The sequence below is a fragment of the Erythrolamprus reginae genome, chromosome Z (genome assembly GCF_031021105.1).
Source record: "Erythrolamprus reginae isolate rEryReg1 chromosome Z, rEryReg1.hap1, whole genome shotgun sequence".
Lineage (NCBI taxonomy): Eukaryota > Metazoa > Chordata > Lepidosauria > Squamata > Dipsadidae > Erythrolamprus > Erythrolamprus reginae.
The window spans coordinates 53,907,721-53,926,999 of NC_091963.1; the positions used below are offsets into that span (position 1 = coordinate 53,907,721).

The window sequence follows — 19,279 nt, forward strand, 5'->3', positions numbered from 1 at the left end:
CTAAGCAGGGCGCTTCGGAACTGGGCCGGCTGTGGAGCAAAGCGCAACCTCCAAGCAGCAGTGGCGGCGGCAAAAGAAAAAGAACCAGCCGCTGGATGAGTGTGCAACTGCACAGTCCAAAGCTGTGGTGGAAGAGCACCCCTTGGCTTATTTCTGCAGCAGAAAAAGTTCTCGGGGCTGCCCTTCCTTAGTCTGGACCATGGACTCAGACACCCTTGGCTTCTTTTGGGGTGCTCTCCTTGTGCCCCACTTCGCTTGCAGATCAACCTTGTCCAGCAAGGCTCGGACAGCTCCGACTGGATGGAGCAGCGAGAGGAGCATCCTGTAAGCCACGTGTGGGAGGCCACTGGGTCTGCTGCTCTTCGGGGAAAAAGCCTTGGGAGATGGCCAAGAGAGAGAAAGAAAGAGAGAAAAGCTGAGGTTGGGAGGGTCTCCTCGAGATCATCTATACATTCCAGGCTCAGCCCCCTTTCGAAGGAGGGTGCCCGCTCCCCCCTGCCTCATAACACATCCCCGAGAAGGCAAGGCGGATTCCCCAGGTCTCCCCTCGATGTCCAGACCCGTGTGCTGCTTTCCAGTCCTCTCCGAATTATAGGAAGCGGGTTCGTTTATGGGGGGGAACAACCCCCTTTATTTTCTGAGACTGCATCAGCTGCCAATAAAGGGAACATCTCCTCCCCTCCAGGTTCCCTTAATCTGGCCTTGGAAAGAAAGCGGAACCGGGTTGGTTAAGGAGTGGACAGGAGACCGCTCCAAGATCTCAGGATAGTTTAGTGGTGAAATTTTGGGAGGGGAAAAAGATTCCCACAGAAATCAATGGGACACATTTTTACCCCCCTCCTGGTGAAGGAAGAAGGGCGAGTTCAGCCTCGAGGGGACAATCCAGATTGGCTTTCAATTCCTGATCGAGTCCCGCAAAAGAGATCCTTTGTAAGCTAGTTATGGTGGATCTTACAGCCTCGCCTGCCCAGCATTGTGAATCCAGGCAGTGGTTTGTCTCTCTCTTTATTTTCTTTTAAAATAAAGAGAGCTAGATGGAGGAAACTCCCAGCAAGGGGCTAAGAACTCGACCCCAGCCAAAACGGGAGGGAGGGAGGAGGAGGAGGCAGCCGCACAGCTGATTTTTTAGGGATGGGAGGAAAGGAGCATGCAAGAGATTGTGGCCATGAAGGAGAAAATGGACTGAAAAATCCTGACTCTTCCCCCCCCCCCCCCCGAAGACTGGGCCAAAAAAATCCCCCATCGCATTTGAAAGACCCCGATAACAAGCCCTTGCGTGTCCCAACCCCACCATTCTTCACATTGCCCGAACCCCGTAGACAAGGGACATGCATCCTTGGCCACCCCACAGCATCTGGAGCTCCCCAGTCCACATTTTGGGACGAGCATGCAGAACAGGGGGCAAAAAATGGGTCCCATTGATTTCTGCAGGAATCTTTTTCCCCTCCCAAAATTTCATCCCTAAACTATTCTGAGATCTCGGAGCAGTCTCCCATCCCCTATTTAACCATGTGATGCGGAAACGGGAAAGCACGGCCATTTCGACCCAGGAAGGTGGTGGTACCACAATGGTACAAAAAAAGAGGAAGCACCTCAATTGCTTGGCCTCCCTCAGTAAACGCACCCCACACACACTCTTCCACCCTTCCCGCACTTCTTTTCCATACTCCTCTGAGGAAGTCCTGCCAAAGCTGCTTGCAACAACAATTGAGCCTTCAAAGGAGGCAAGAGCGAGCTCGGCGTTTTGTGTGTGTGTGTGTGTAAGCAATAAGCCGGTGGCACCAACGGGGCTCCGCAAACGTGCAGCTGTCATCTCTTTCGCCACCCATTTCTTGTGGGTTTGGTTCATCTTTCTGGCAGGGGAAGGCAGGGAGCAAGGGGGGATCTGAGCGAAAGAGTCTCGCGGGAAGGAGAGGCATGCATGTACTTGACAAGCGGTGGTGGTCGCCGGCACAAACTGCCTAAGAAGGCGGCTGGTGGGCGAGTTATCCCTGGAGATCATTTTTTCCTCAGGACAGGGAATGGGATATTCAATGTAGAATGTAGTTTTCAGGTCCAATCTGCCGGTCCCATTCTCGCATTTGAAAACTTCCCATTCCTTTGGGGGCATTACATTTTTTCCCCCCTAGTTATTCCTGGAGATCAATCTTTGAGCATTTAATAAGCTGTTTCTCAAAAGGGGTACTGTTGCTAACATTTGCTTTGATCTAAGGTCAAGGCTTGTTTGTGTTAAATAGACGTAAGAGTGCAAAGAGGTTAAATCTGAACTGCTCTTCTTGAAGGTAGCATCCCAGACTTACTTTATAATAGGTGAGGGTAGACCTGAAAACTACATTGTACATTGTTAATCCTCCTCGCCCCACAGTCCCCCCCCCAAGACTTTCTCCTGTCCTGGGGTAAAGTTTAATCTCCAGGGATAACTAGGGGGAAAAATAAAAAAACCGTAACCCACCCAAAGGAATGGGAACAATCTCCCAGTCCCATTTTTGCCTTTGAAAACTAACACCTCGGAAATCAGCTGTCCTCCCCCCCCCCCCCGCCACCACCCCCGAGTAAGAATGTTAAACCTCACTTCGTTCAAAGATGCTAAACGAAAAATGTGGCTGGCTACAAGGGAGCTCAGCCCAATCGTGCGTGCCAGCCAGTATGTTTATTTTATAGTTCAGTGTGTTATTGGGAAGGAGACGAGGAGATTCCTCTAGTAAGGCACTGAGCTGCAGCTGACGATTGGCTGTAAGAATGCCACTGGTTTCTCCGGCCTCCACAGCCCCCACCCCCAGATGCCAAAAGGGATGCCTTTCTGGCAACCCTTTTCCAAATGGTTTCTACAGTATAGGACCGAGGAGGGGGACAGGAGAAAAAAAGTGCTCACCTTTGGAGGGACCCCGCATTTTCCCTTTTTTAAAAAAAATATTTTTATTGATTTTATAATATAAAACACACACACAACATATAACAAGTACTCAGTGATTGTGCCCACCACCAGACAAACATTCGAACCCCAACACCAATCGGGAGTGTTTCTGGTATAAACCATTTTAACCCAAGAGCAAAATATCTATTTACATATTATAAAGTGATTCCAATTTGTTTCTTGTAGCTTGGTCTCAGATTCTACTCGCCATATATTGTTCTACCTTGTCCATCGTCCCATCAGTTGTCGCAAATCAGTTTCATTACCAAATTCATCCTTTTGTCCATGATCTCAAATTGAATGTGGTCCACCATGTACCGGTAGCAATTTTGCATTGTCCATTTTGTCGCATCCTTCCAACCCAAGACTATTACTGCCTGAGCGCTTTCTATAGCTGCTTGTTTTATTTCTCCAAATTCTCTCATCTCATTACTTTTGACTAATACTGCCATTTCATTAGTAATTATCCATCTTATATTTAACATCCTATTAATATCCTCTTGCACTTTTTGCCAAAAATTCTGCACTACTGGGCATTCCCAAAACATATGCATAAACACTCCTTTATCTTGGCACCCATGCCAACAAATACCCTTAACATTCTGCCAAAAGTATGTGAGTTGAACGGGTGCGTAATACCACTTATGTAATATTTTCCTTCTCATTTCCCTAACTCTTGTATTCTTAGTTTTACTTATATTCTCTACTATATTTTTCATCTCTTGCGCCTCTACTTGTATCTCATTGTGACACCATTTAGCCAATCCTTGGATCTCATCCCCATCTGACTTTACTAACATCTTATATATATTACTGGCCTGCGCCTTGGTACCCTCACTTTTTTCTCTTATTATTTTCTCTAACTCTATCTCCTCCCTAAATAGTGCTTCTTTATTCTCCCTTTCATTCATATATTTACATATTGCATTTGTTTGTAGCCATCTTCACTTACCCAACCACCATTTCTACTTGGCCTCGCATCCTTCTTATATAACTGTTCTATCTTAATTATCCCTCTTCCCTTCAACTCTCCTGTAACACTATTTAAATTTGTTTCGTTATCTCTATTTATTACATATAGCGATAACAGTTTTGATTTATGTAATCCTATTTTCCCCTGCCATTTTTTCCAAATTTCCATAGTCTCTTTCATGGAACCTATTAATTTATCTAAGTTGCTCCTATTGCACCTTATAAAAATTAATTCTCTATTCTTCATCCCATTTATCTGTTTTTCTAATGTCACCCATTTATTTTTGAATAATTGCAGCTCCATTAATCTTTCAATTTGAAATGCTTCCCTATACAACTCCAAACAAGGAATTCCTCATCCACCCTCTTTTTCATTCGCAATTAACCACTTTTTCCTTATTCTTGGTCTCTTATCTTCTTCAACCCAATAATTAAGTTTTTTATCTCACTCTCTAAACTTGGATGCTAATATACTCCCTGGCAATACCTGAAACAGGTACATCATTTTGGGATAGAAGACTGATGGCAGAAAAAGACCTCATGGTCCATCTAGTCTGCCCTTATACTATTTTCTGTATTTTATCTTATGATGGATCTATGTTTATCCCAGGCATGTTTAAATTCAGTTACTGTGGATTTACCAACCACATCTGCTGGAAGTTTGTTCCAAAGATCTACTACTCTTTCAGTAAAATAATATTTTCTCATGTTGCTTTTGATCTTTCACCCAACTAACTTCAGATTGTGTCCCCTTGTTCTTGTGTTCACTTTCCTATTAAAAACACTTCCCTCCTGTGTTGTGTTTGGGCCTGGGCCAGCTGTTGCCCCCACAGATGGGGGAGACGCGGCACACAGTGACTGTGAAAGCCTGGCTGACAACCAGAATGATGCAGCTGACAGCCAGGAAGATGTAGCCGTCAGTCAGGAAGATGAGGCAGAGAGCCAGGACGAATTGGCAGACAGTTCAGGGAAAGGGGCTGGCAATTCATCAGACAGTTTATCCTCTCTCAGCTCATCTGCAGGACAATACATCAATTTACGCAACCGTAGGGCCTTACAAAGAAGGGATCGCTTTAAGAAGTAGGATAATTGGCTTCCGGTTTGGCGGTGATCGCGGCGGGACATCCTTGGCAGGGCTCTGCCAAGCGATCCCTTCTACCCCCTTCGAAGGTCGCATTCGCGATCGGATCGGGCTCGGATGGCCCGATCCCAGAACAGGGGGCTCCCCTCTGCCCGAGGAGCCATCGCTGAGACTCCAGAGGCAGCGGTTCGCCCCGCAGCTTCGAAGACGGGAGAACCGATCCTCTTCGTCTGAGAGGACCGGCCAGCGCTTTCTCCCCTCACCCAGCGGGAAGCTGAGAAAAAGCTCTAAATTGAAAGTTCTACATTTATCTAACTGAAAAAGAATACATCCGATAAAGGACTCAAGGTAAAAAATTTCCTCTTTGTTTCAAGACCAAAATCTGAAGATTTGATCGTTCGCAAGCCTCAAGGGAAAGTTTTTTCTTTAACGAGGCGAAAGTGAAAGTTTTTTTTTTCTGAGTCTCATCCGCAAATAACAGCCGAGACTAAATTCTCTCATCTTCATTGTTTCCATCTTGTATTTGATTTTTGGAATCTATAAAATATTTTTTTCTTACTCTATGCTTTAATAAAAGATTTTGAACTGGAAATGGCTATTTAGAAGATTTCAATGCTTAAAAGAAGTTAGTAAAGATGACTAAAATTTCTTTTTTATAGTCTGTTAAAACATTGTGTTCTGGGCTGACATCTTAACTGCGGAGGAATATAACTTTGTTGCCTTATTTTTTTTTCTCTCATCCTGTTGTCTTTGCAACATAATATCATTATATAACAACTTGAAAATAAATGGGAAATAGAAGGAACTGATACCTTTCCTTTGGAATATTTACCTTTGGATTAACCTACTTGGATTACTTGCTGACTGTCTTTGAACTACTTTGGATTACTTGCTGATTGTTTTTTTTCCTTGGGATTATTTTTTCCTCTGAGAACCTTTTCACATCTGCCTGATCATATGAACTTCTGACTTCTAACCTGACTCCATCTTGGGATCTATTTTTTTTGCCTTTGTCTTGAACTTGGAAAAGAACATAGACTCCATTTTAACTACAAGAAAATTATTAATTTGACTTTTTTTTTTCGTGAGACTTGCAATTGGGATTAAGTACAATTGTATTTTTTGACATTGGGATTCACACTCTTTATTTATCTAATATAATTTCCTGATTTATAAGAAGAACATAACTATACATATTGTGTTTTCTTTTTGATTAATTAACTCTTTCTTTGTTCTCCTTCTGATTTTCCTTCTTTTTATTTCTATTTTTGAAAGAAGTTTGAATTGAAGACTATGCATTGTTAGCAACCCTTGGTTTCCTGCTCTATTTTAACTATTTGAATTGAAATACTCCCCATTTCTTTTTTTTTTTCTCTCCCTTTTTCTCCCTCTTCTTGCTGCCTTATTAAATCTTTTTTCTCTTCTTTTTTTCTTTGTACTTTTTCAAACTTTCCCTTTTTAAAATAGTTATTACTCTTTCTTTGCTGTCATTTATTTTGTCTTTTTATTAGACCATTTATTTTTAACTTTTACTGGTTTTTTTATTCCTAAAAGTTTTATATTAGTTTCCTGAGGTATTATATCTTTAAATTTTTAAAGACAATTTAAATTTTTAAAATAATTAATAACAATATATATTGGATTTTGAATTTTGAACTTTTTTGATAATTGAATAGTTATAATTTAAGCGTAACCGCTAATAAAACAGATTGAATAGATTTGGAATTTATAGAAATTTTCTCCTTTTCACTATATATAAATTTAGATTGATTTAAATTAACTCAAATTTTAAACAGCGGATTCAAAATTGATAATGTCAACTTATTCAACCGTTGTTAAAACAGTCAAAAAACAACCTACTGCAACAATCTCTTCTCCACAAGTGTCCCCACGTCCTTCCCCGACACACCAGGCCTCAGCTATGGCTTCCAAGGATAAAGAAAAAGACAAAACAACGCAGCCCAACTTTGCAACATTACAAGAAACTTTAAACAATATGCAGGACTCTATCTTTAAATCTCTAGAGAATGCCACCCAACAAAGAGAGGTTATAAAAGAGGATGCAACACAACAAAGGGAAGCCATAAAAGCAGACTTGGCAGAATTTAAAAAGGAGATGGCCCAACTGAAAGCTGATATGGGCGAGGTGAAAGACCAGATAAAGGAGATCCAACAAACACTACAAGAAAGTGATGATCGAGTGAAAAAGGTTGAAGAGAAATCTGACAAAAACGCAAAAAGAATTGATTATCTCGAAGGGAGAGCTGATGCAAGACACAGAAGACATGATGAATCAATTATTCAGCTGGAGATGCAACGTGCTTCGTATGGACTACGATTTCAGAATATGAAAGAGGAAAAAGATGAAGATTTAAAAATGACTATGGCGGAAACGATTGGAGGTATACTCCAGGAGGATCCTGCTGCGCTAGTGAAAGAAATCGATGAAGTTTACAGGACTTCGAATAGTTACATCCGTCGCCACAATCTTCCAAGAGAGATTCATATCAAATTCACCAGGAAAACTTTGCGAGATGACATACTCCATTGGGCAAGAAACTCCAAACTCCAACATCAAGGAGTGGAAATAAAAATATTAAAACAAGTTCCAAGAAGTGTCAGAGAGAGCAGAAGAGATTACCAGTTTCTTACCAGAATTTTGATCAAAGAAAATATAACCTATCGTTGGTTAATCCCACAAGGTCTTTCTCTGACATGGCGTTCTACAAGATACAAGCTGGAAAATGTAGAACAAGCTAGGTATTTCTTTGAAAATAGTGGCATCAGCCACATGGACTTTTCAGATAAACAACAAGAGGCTCATCAACAACCAGCACAACAGCAATCAGGGGAGATACTAGCAATCCAACAAGAAGAACTATTGGGGGCCACAGCTCTAGCAATAGAGCAGGACCAAGGTGCTATAAGAAGAGTTCAGCCTCAGCGAGAAACCAAAAAACCCACTAAATGACAACAACTAAAGATCTAAAGATCTTTTCGGTAAACGTTAACGGACTTAATGAACCAAGGAAAAGGAAACAAATCTTCTCTAAAATCAGAAATCAAAATGCTCAAATTGCAATATTACAAGAAGTACATATCAAAAAAGATAACCAAAAATTATTGTTGAATCCCAAAATTGGAAAAATGTATGCTGCATTAGCAGATCAAAAAAAAAGAGGTGTGGTGATGTATGTAGAGAATTCTATAAATTCCAAACAGATATATAAGGATAATGATGGTAGAATATTGATTGTACAAGTTGATATTGAACCTAGACCTATAGTGGTTGTTTCTATTTATGCTCCCAATGAAGACCAAATGATATTTTATAAAAATTTACATCAAATAATAATAGACTTAGCTATTGAGAATGTATTAATAATAGGTGATTTTAATGCTATTGTGAATAGGCAATTAGACCATTCAGGGGGAGGGAGCCATAATAAAAGGAAAAAAACAAAAAGAAATCTACTACCTAGTACTTTCCAAAAAATGAAAACAGAATTATTGCTAAATGATATATGGAGGGAAAGACACCCCCATAAAAGACAATTTACGTTTTATTCTAATCCCCACAAAATCTGGACAAGAATAGACATGGTATGGACATCAAAAATGGTTGCAGAAGAAATAAGGGAAGTAGAGATAGATGTTAATACATGGGCTGACCACAACCCAATAGTGGTCTATATAAGAAGGAACAACAAACAGAATATTTGGCGGATGAATAGAATTATACTAAATGATAAGAAATATAAAGATTGGATTGAAAAGGAATTAAAAATATTTCTTGAGATTAACAAAACCCCAGACACCACTCCACAGAATATATGGGATACACTCAAAGCTTATATAAGAGGGTTAACAATATCTTACACAGCAAAATACAATAAGGAAAATAAATTAAAGTACGTACAACTAATAAATGAATTAAAACAATTGGAATTTGCATCGCAGCAACACACCAAGAACAGAGACTTTAAAACAGAAATAAATGTAATTAAACATAAAATTAGAATTATAGAACAAAATCAAATAACTGAAAAAATTAAAAGAGCAAAACAACATTATTTTGAACATGCAAATAAACCAGGCAGATGGTTAGCATATAAACTTAGAAAGCAGAGTCAATCCAAATTGATAAAAAAATTAGAAGACAAAGATGGTACAATAAAATATGACACAGAAGGAAAGGCGGACATTGTTTATAACTTTTATAAAGATCTTTATGCCAAAGACAATGTTAGTGAAGATGAGGTTTTTAATTACTTACAGGCTTCAAAATTACCACAAATAACAGAAGATCAACAGACTATGTTGGATGGTCCAATAACAATGGAAGAACTCCTAACTATAATTAAAAAACAGAAAAACAATAAGGCCACTGGTCCGGATGCTATACCGGCAGAATGGTATAAGATAGACAATGAAATAGTAAGAAACTATATGTTAGAAATTTTTAATTCATGTAGACTTGAGGGCAAAATTCCGAAATCTTGGTCAGAATCGCTGACAACTTTAATACACAAATCCGGCACTGACCCACTAAAAATCAAAAATTATAGACCCATATCTTTATTAAATGTAGATTATAAAATATTTATTGCCATTTATGCAGATAGACTTAAAAGAATTATAAATGGAATAATACATCAAGACCAAAATGGATTTCTACCAGGGCGACAAATTAAAAATAACCTTAGAACAGTAATAAATACATTAGAATACTATGAACAACATCCAGATAAGACAGCATCCTTAATGTTCTTAGATGCTCAAAAGGCCTTTGACAACGTTAACTGGACATTTATAAAAATGCAATTAAACAAAATGAGATTTGGCTCAAAATTTGTTAATTTAATAGATACTATATACTCAAAACAAACGACTAAAATAATATTAAATAATAACCAATTACAAGCACTTGATATAAACAAGGGAGTTCGTCAAGGATGTCCTATATCACCATTGTTATTTATTATGACACTTGAAACTTTATTAATTAAAATAAGAGCGGATTCCGAAATAAAAGGTTTAACTATAGGAGACGAAACTTACAAACTCCAAGCTTTTGCAGATGACTTAACGTTTATAATTGAAGAACCGATAACAACTGTCCCTTCTTTATTGCAAACTATTGAACAATTCGGAAAGGTAGCAGGTTTAAAGATAAATAAAAGTAAAACTTCTTTCTTAACCAAAAATATGAATAAAATACAAGAAACTAAATTAGAAAATATTTCTGGAATAAAAACCGTAAAGAAAGTAAAATATTTAGGAATAAATTTAACAGCGAAAACAATAACTTTAAAAAATGATAATTACATAAAATTATTATCAGAAATTAAAAAAGATTTAGAAACATGGAACAACCTGAAAATATCATTTTTAGGAAGAATTGCCACAATCAAGATGAATATTTTGCCTAAGGTTTTATTTCTCTTTCAGGTAATTCCAATAAACCCAGGGGGAACTTTCTTTAAAACTTTGACAAACTTAGTTAAAAAATTTATATGGCAAGGGAAAAAAGCAAGGATAAAAATAAACTGTTTGGAAGACATTAAAGAAAGAGGAGGATTTGGTCTTCCAAACTGGAAATTATATTATCAGGCCGCCGCCTTAACATGGATTAAAGATTGGATAACCTTAGAGAATAAAAGAATATTAAATTTAGAAGGACATGATCTTATGCTGGGTTGGCATGCATTTATATGGTATGACAAGGAAAAAAATCACTCATATTTTAAAAGACACACATTAAGGAAGTATTTACTAGAGGTTTGGAAGGACATAAAGAAAAATCACTTCTTAAATGTCCCAGAATGGATAGCCCCCCTAGAAGCAATAACACATCCAAAATCTATAAAAGACACGAAAATATTTTATAGATATAAAGAATTATTAAATGATCAGATGAAGCTAAAGCTTAGGAATAAACTACAAGAAGAAGGGATAATAATAGATTGGTGGCATTATGCCCAGATTCGATCCAGATACCAGAAGGATATAACTCTTTATACTTTTAATAAAAGTAAGAATTTGCTAAGTCATTTAATTATTAATAACTCAGTAAAAATGATAGGGAAAATATATAAATTTCTTATCGCTCACAAAAATATAGAGTTGACTCTAAAAGATACCATGATAAGATGGTGCAGAAATATAGGCAAGGAAATAGATATAGATACTTGGGAAAAAGTCTGGATTAATAATTGGAAAATGACCAAGTCAGTTTCATTAAAAGAAAACCAAATTAAAATGTTTTATAGATGGCACCTTCCACCTAACAGGATAGCTAAAATGTTTCCTAAAACATCCCCACTGTGTTGGAAATGCAAGAAAGATATAGGAACTTATTACCATCAATGGTGGACATGTAGCAAAGCTAAAACTTATTGGAAGATGATTGAGAAGATATTAAAAGAAATATTAAAATATGACATAGATAACACCCCGGAATTTTACTTATTAGGAATTACTAATCAGACTTATAAGAAGGAAACTCTTTACTTAATTATACACATATTAACTGCGGCTAGAATAATATATGCGCAAAACTGGAAGGGGGAGGAAATCCCCAAGAAAGAAGAAGTTATAGCTAAAATATTAGATTGCGCTGAAATGGATATGATGACAAGACGATTAAACGATCAAGAAGATACAAAATTTTACGAAACATGGAACAACATATATAAATGGTTAGATAAGAAAAAATAAGAGATAGATCTGTTTTTATTTAGGTAATAACAATATTAGATGTATTTGTTGATGATTTTGACATAGTTGTTTACTCACAAGCGATATATTAAAAATTTTGTTTTATGTATGCTTAGTAATTGAGATTAGTTTGAATGTTTGATTAGATGAATATATTACACTTAAATAACACATTAAGCATTTTTACTTATACTGTACTAATATTGCATTTAAGATTTGAAAATTTTTTACTATACTTTTTAACATTCAACAAATGTTTGATTATGTATTCTTTTCTCTATTCGAATGTATACTTTCAAAAGAAGCGGGGAAATACATCCCCATTTTATGTTTAATGTTTGTACGTCTGTATGTCTGTTTTATGAAAAATAATAAAAAAAAATTAAAAAAAAAAAAAATAAATAAATAAGAAGTAGGATAAGCACACCTGGGTTGGGTGTGGTTCCCTTAATGAGGGCTAACAGCATAAAAAGGGAAAGGGGCCAAGGCAAACTGTGGCTGATTATCTGGGTGGTTGGTGTGACGTCGTTTGTTCCTGCTTTGAAGTTCCCGCTCAGCGTTGTGGGAGTTGAACACTCTGGGACAATCTGCTGCTTTTGTGCTGTGAATATTCAGAGACTCTTGGACTATTTATGCTCCGTGACTTTTGTATTTGTTGGCTTTTCACTGAACTTTGTAGCTGACTGAATTTGCAACGAATCCTCTTTGTTTCTCCTGAAAGTAAGGACCATTTGCTTTAGACTTTTTCCTTTACTGTTTAATACAAGTTTGCTGACTAACTATCCACGTGTGTGTCTGACCTCCTTTTCTGGACCGTTAATCATTGCTTGAGGCCGGTCAGGCAGAACATCCTGAACCTTATTTAACCCTTTAACATATTTAACTGTTTCGATCATGTCCCCCTTTTCCTTCTGTCCTCCAGATTATACAGATTGAATTCATTAAGTCTTTCCTGATACGTTTTATGCTTAAGACCTTCCACCATTCTTGTAGCCTGTCTTTGGACCCGTTCAATTTTGCCAATATCTTTTTGTAGGTGAGGTCTCCAGAACTGAACACAGTATTCCAAATGTGGTCTCACCAGTGCTCTATATAGCAGGATCACAATCTCCCTCTTCCTGCTTCTTATACCTCTAGCTAAGCAGCCAAGCATCCTACTTCCCTTTCCTACCGCCTGACCACACTGCTCACCCATTTTGAGACTTTCAGAAATCACTACCCCTAAATCCTTCTCTTCTGAAGTTTTTGCTAACACAGAACTGCCAATACAGTATTCAGATTGAGGATTCCTTTTCCCCAAGTGCATTATTTTACATATGGAAACATTAAACTGCAGTTTCCATTGCTTTGACCATTTATCTAGTAAAGCTACCATAAATTTACCATATTACAGACGCCTCCAGGAATATCAACCCTATTGCACACTTTAGAGTCATCAGCAAATAGGCAAACCTTCCCTACCAAACCTTCCCCTATGTCACTCACAAACACATTAAAAAGAATAGGACCCAGAACAGACCCTTGTGGCACACCACTTGTAATCTGTCTCTGCTCAGAATACTAACCATTAACAACAACTTTCTGATATCTACACTTCAGCCAGCTGCAAATCCATTGAACTATCCAGGGATTAAGTCCAATCTTCACTAATTTATCTATCAGGTCTTTATGTGGAACCGTATCAAAGGCTTTGCTGAAGTCCAGATAGGCAATATCCACGGCACCACCTTCATCCAACACCTTTGTGACATAGTCAAAGAAATCAATGAGATTAGTCTGACATGATTTGCCTTCAGTAAAGCCATGCTGATTTGGGTCCAATAAGTTATTGGTTTTTAGGTGCTGATTTATCCTCTTTTTGAGTAGAGTCTCCATCATTTTAACTACAACTGATGTCAAGCTAACTGGCCTGTAGTTACCAGCTTCTTCTCTACTGCCCTTCTTGTAGATAGGCACAACACTCGCCATTCTCCAATCCTCAAGAACATCTCCTGTTAACAGGGATTGGTTAAACAAATCAGTCAGGGGGGTAGCAATGACAAATCTGAGTTCTTTAAGAACTCTGGGGTGGATGCCATCTGGACCCATTGCCTTATTTATCTTTAATTGTTCAAGTTCTTCTAAGACATCGGCTTCTACGATAACTGGAGCTGAATCCGTACAGCTGGAAGCAATGCTATATCCATCTATAGTATTATATTGTAAGGTGCCTTTTGAGAAAATTGAACAGAAGTTGCTATTGAAATGGTCAGCGACCTCCTTATTCCCATCAATGTATGTATTATTACTGGTACTAAGCTTCGTGATGCTGCAGTTTGTCTTCTTCCTATCACTAATATATCTGAATAAGGTTTTATCCCCCTTATTTACAGATTTGACAATTTCTTCCTCTTTTGAGTCTTTAGCAGCATATATTATCTGTTTCGCATCCTTCTGTCTCATTTTATATATCTCTCTATCAGTTATACTTCCAGACACTTTATACCAGAGGTCCCCAACCGCCGGTCCGCGGACCAGGACCGAGCCGTTGGGGTTTTTCAGCCGGTCCGCGGCACCAGGGCCCCCTCGGCCTTTCCGCACCACCAGCGGCGCTCCCCCCGCCAGCCAGCCAAGCCCCGCACCCGCCGAAACCGGCTCCTCGCTCTCCCCCCGCCGCCCGCCGCGTTTGCAGGAGGTGGGTAGGGTCGGGCGGCCCGCCAAGGCCAGGAGGGACGCCGCTGCCCCCCCTTCCCTCTCTCCGCCCGCCGCTGCGCCTCCTTGATGCCGAGAGGAAATGCCGGCAAAGGTTTTTCTCAGCGGAGGCCGGCGAAGGTGATATTCAATGTCGGGGGCGCACGGGCAGTTGCACGCGCTCCCTATCTCCCTGCTGGCCCACTCGGAATATTCAAAATAAGAAAAGCCTTTGCCAGCGAAGGTTTTTCTTATTTTGAATATTCCGAGTGGGCTAGCAACCGCCCGTGCGCCCCCGACATTGAATATCACCTTCGCCGGCCCTGCCTCTCCTGCAACCCCCTTGCTGAGAGCCCGGGATGAAAGTGCTCTCGGCAAAGGTGAGGCGGGCAGGGCGTGCGCGCGTCACCGCTGAGAAGAACGGAGAGAGAACGAGAGTGAGTGAGAGCAACAGAGAGCAAGATAGAGAGAAAGTGAGAAAGAGAGAGTGAGAGAAAGGGGGGAGAGAAAGAGATAGCAAGAGAGAGAGAACAAGAGAGAGAAAGAGCGTGAGAAAGAAAACAAGAGAGAAAGAGTGAGAGAGAGGGAAAGCAAAAGAGACAGAAAGAAAACAAGAGAGAGAAAGTGAGAAGAAGAGAGAGAAAGAGGGGGAGAGAGAGAGAAAGAGAGAGGGAGGAGAGAGAGAAAGAGAGGGAGAGGGAGAAAGAGAGAGGGAGAGGGGGGAGAGATAGCAAGAGAGGGAGAGAGAGAAAGAGAGAGGAAAAGGGGGAGAGAGGGGGAAAGAAAGAGAGAGGGAGAGAGAGAGGAGATAAAGGAAGAGGAGAGAGAGAAAGGAAGAGAAAGAAAGAAAGAGGGATAGAAAGAGAGAGAGAGTGAGAGATGCTCAGTGAGCCTTTCTTTGAAGTTGCCTTTCTTTCTTTCTTTCTCTTTCTTTCTTTCTTTCTTTCTCTTTTTCTTTCTCTCTTTTACATTCCCTTCCTCTATTTCTTCTTTTCTTTCTCCTTCCTACCTTCTTCCCTCCCTCCCTTCAGTCCTTCCTCTCTTACTCTCCCCTTTCATAAGTTTCCTTGCTTCCTTCCTCTGTTCCTGTCCCTTCCCCCTTTCTTTCTTTCTTTCTTTCTTTCTTTCCTTCCTTTCCTCCCTCCATTTCTTGCTTTCCTTTTCCTTCCTCCCTTCTTTCCTCCCTCATTCCCTTCTTTCACTCCTTCCTCTCTTACTCTCCCCTTTCACACCTTTCATGCTTCCTTTGCACCCTTCTTCTGTTCCTGTCCCTTCCCTCTTTCCTTCCTTTCTTCCCACCCTCCGTCCATTCATTCACCCATTCCTCTCTTGATCGCCCCTTTTACGGCGCCGCTGACCGCTAGCTCCCACCCCACCAGGCCATGGAAAACTGGTCTAGCTTAAAGCCGGTCCCTGGTGCAAAAAAGGTTGGGGACCTCTGCTTTATACCACCTATAGGCAGACTTTTTTTCATTGACTATAGCCTTTACATCATTGCTAAACCATAGCGGTTTCTTCTTCCTTTTACCTTTAGATATTTGCCTTAAATACAGTCCAGTGGCTTTTAAGATGGCCATTTTTAATATTGTCCACTGGGTGCTTGCTCCTGCCATTTTATCCCTCCCTTTTAATTCATTATTTAAATATTCCCCCATTGCATTAAAATTTGTTTTTCTGAAATCCAATACTTTGGTTGCAGTATAGGATTGATCACAATCAGTTTTTACATCAAACCACAGACACAGATTGTCACTGCAACCTAATTTTTCTCGCACCTTAACCTCTGAAACCCAATTCCCATTCGTAAAAACTAAATCTACAATATTCTCCCCTCTAGTCGGTGTCTTAACCAGCTGTGCCAGAGCTGCTCCTGTAAAGGCCTCTACTATATTCTTACTTTTGCATGTAAGGGCACTGGGGATATTCCAGTCAACATCAGGCATGTTGAAATCACCCATAACCACAATATCTGCCTTTACTGCCATTTGGGTAATTTCATCCACCATCTTGTTGCCATATTCCTCAGATTGCCCTGGAGGCCTATAGATCAACCCAATTCTAATGACAGAACCTTCTTTGTTTTGCATGCAAACCCATGTATTTATACATTTATTTTGAATTAGTGTTGGTTTTTAGACTTTCCTTAACATAAATGGCTACTTCACCTCCCCTTCTCTCTATTCTATCCTTCCCATACAGTGTATATCCTGGTATGGATATTTCCCATTCATTAGAATCCTTAAACCATGTCTCAGTTATGGCAACCAGATCCAAATTATCTCTAAATATTATGGCCATTAACTCACAGAGCTTGTTGCTCAAGATTCAAGCATTCGTGCACATTACCCGAAGAACATTATTTTCATTATTAGTTTGTCCCTTATCATCAACAGCTACATCTATTTTAGTTAAAGCTCCCTTTTCATAAGCTTCCAGAAACAGATTTATCTTCATTGGTCGGGGACAGAAGTCATCCACATCAGTTACATCTCTGTCCCCTTTACCTAGTTTAAATGCCTATCCAAAAAAGTTCTGAACTCCTCACCGAGCACCTGGGTACCTCTGTATAATGGATGCAACCCATCCCTCTTAAAGAACTCCCTATTAGACCACCTACTGACATCATGACTTACATAGCCAAAACCTTCAGCTTTACACCACTGCCTTAACCACACATTAAACTCTCTGATACAAGTTGTTTTATCCTCCTGACCACAAACTGGTAACACCTCCGAGAAAGTCACTGAATCAGTTATTCTGCCCAGCTCCACACTTACACATTGGAAATCTCTTTTTACTACATTAACATTTATCTGGGACAAATCATTTGTGCGAAGATGTACCATCACATCAACGTTATTACCTTTACTCACAGCCTTGACAATATTTGTAATCCACCTCCTGTCCCTGCTGGCAGTGGCCCCTGGGAGACACCTCATCAGCTTCACCACCCTTACTTTGTCCCAAATCAACACCTCTAACAGTCGAGTCACCCACAAGAAAATGTGTCCTCTTTTTATTTTTACTAACGGCACTTGATGGTTTGGTGACACTATGCACCTCACTTACAACAACTTCCCCTTGGAACATCCCCTCATTCTCCGCCTGAGGGGCCTCGCTAATATCTCCAACATCCTTACCATTTAAATCCGCAAGAACATTATAGGAATTCGATACAGAGAGACCAAAATTGGTATGTTTTTGTTCCACTGCATGTAATCTCCCTGAACCGACAGTTGTCCACACAGCCCTCCTCCTCGGGGGACGCATGGAAGTGGAGGCTGCACATATGGCTGCATTACAGCATGTGGCTGGGACAATCTTTCCACTTCTGAATGCAAGCTACAAACTAAGGACTGCAATCTAGATATCTCACCATATAAACTAGATGTCCTTATGCAAAGAGTGCAGCACCCCAAGTTCCACAATGTACTAAGGAACACAATAGCCAAACGAGTGTTACACTGCACCAAGCCAGACATCTTAACAATTTATTGAAATACAAGTACTTAGCAAGAAAATCAACAACCCCTATTGCTACCAAACTTCTGCTGGTTTTAGTTTATAGTTATATGAATTCAAGAAATAGAAAATATCTTTAAAAGCATTACCTTTCTTTCCTCCTTCTCCCACTAGCTCTCAGGTCCCAGCCAGGAGCAGTTTTTCTGGCTTCTGTGATCTGAAAGTGCAAAATTTGTTCCCCATATTTAATTCCTTACATAGTTTGTACAAATAGCTATGGGTAACTTTATCAAAAGCTTTATAAACATCTAATTTCAAAATTCCCAATTTCCTTTTAGTAACGGTAGCACAGTGCATCACATTTATTACATTTCCAATTTGGTTCACTTATCTTCCTACCCTTCACAAATCCATATTGATCCTCTTCAATTATTTTTGGTAAAATATTTTCGAGTCTGTTTGCCAATATTTTCATAAATATTTTATAATCTTGATTTGCCAAATAATAGGATGGCAGGACCAAGGCTCTCTTAAATATCGATCAATCTTCGGGATGGTAACCATCTCTGAAAGCTTCCATGTCTGCGGGATATTTACCTGCTCCTCTTTATACAAATCCTCATAATATTTTCTCATTATCTTCTCTAGTTGCTCTTTACCATATCTAACCTCTCCACTAGGGTAATATACATGATTTTTCTTTCGTCTTCTTCTAATATCTTGCCATTTGTTGCATTGATTTTGTCCCCCAGCTAAATATTTTTGTCGCATCGTCATTTTCATCTTATTCCATTGGATCTCATCATACACCATCAATTATTTCCTTTGCAATTTCAAGACTATTCCAATCCCTCCTCTTAGTTAATCTCAGCTGCTCTTGTATCAAATCTATTTCCCTTATTTTCGTTTCCCTTTCCCTACCCCACCTCTTTCTGATATCTACTTCTATACCTATTCATTGTCCCCTCATATAAGCCTTACATGCATCCCACACAATTGATTGTTTAATATCACCCACATCATTAATTCTAAAATATTCACATAACTCTGTCTGCAATTTATCTTTATCTTTATCTTATTCACTAGAAGTTACAGCTGCATTATATCTCCAAATTCTTTGATTACATTCCTGACCTGTTTCCAATTCTGCCAGTAGTGGGGCATGATCTGACAACCAAATACTTTTAATATCTATTTTTTAAACTTGTATATTGCCCACCCTGTTCATTAATATATAGTCAATGCAACTAAATGTATGATATCTTGCTGAACAGTAAATAGTATATTTGGTATATCTGCATGGAGATCCACCATATTAAGTCTATTTAAATGTAACATACTACTATTTCCGATCCCATTTGTTAAATGCATATTAAAATCTCCTGCCAAAAACGTTGTGACCTCCATAAAGTTATCCAACTTCCTCTTTGTATTTATTATAAATTGTTTTGTTTTCGCAT

The 19,279-nt window shown here is 39.3% G+C and overlaps 1 long non-coding RNA gene across 1 annotated transcript in view; it reads right to left on the reverse strand.

Moving 5' to 3' along the window:
* LOC139153413 (uncharacterized) overlaps positions 1-19,279 on the reverse strand; it is a 133,971-nt gene that overhangs the window by 65,487 nt on the left and 49,205 nt on the right. The window contains exon 2 of the long non-coding RNA XR_011556823.1: positions 17,969-18,036. This is a non-coding gene — a long non-coding RNA (uncharacterized lncRNA). The remainder of the gene's footprint in view (positions 1-17,968; positions 18,037-19,279) is intronic.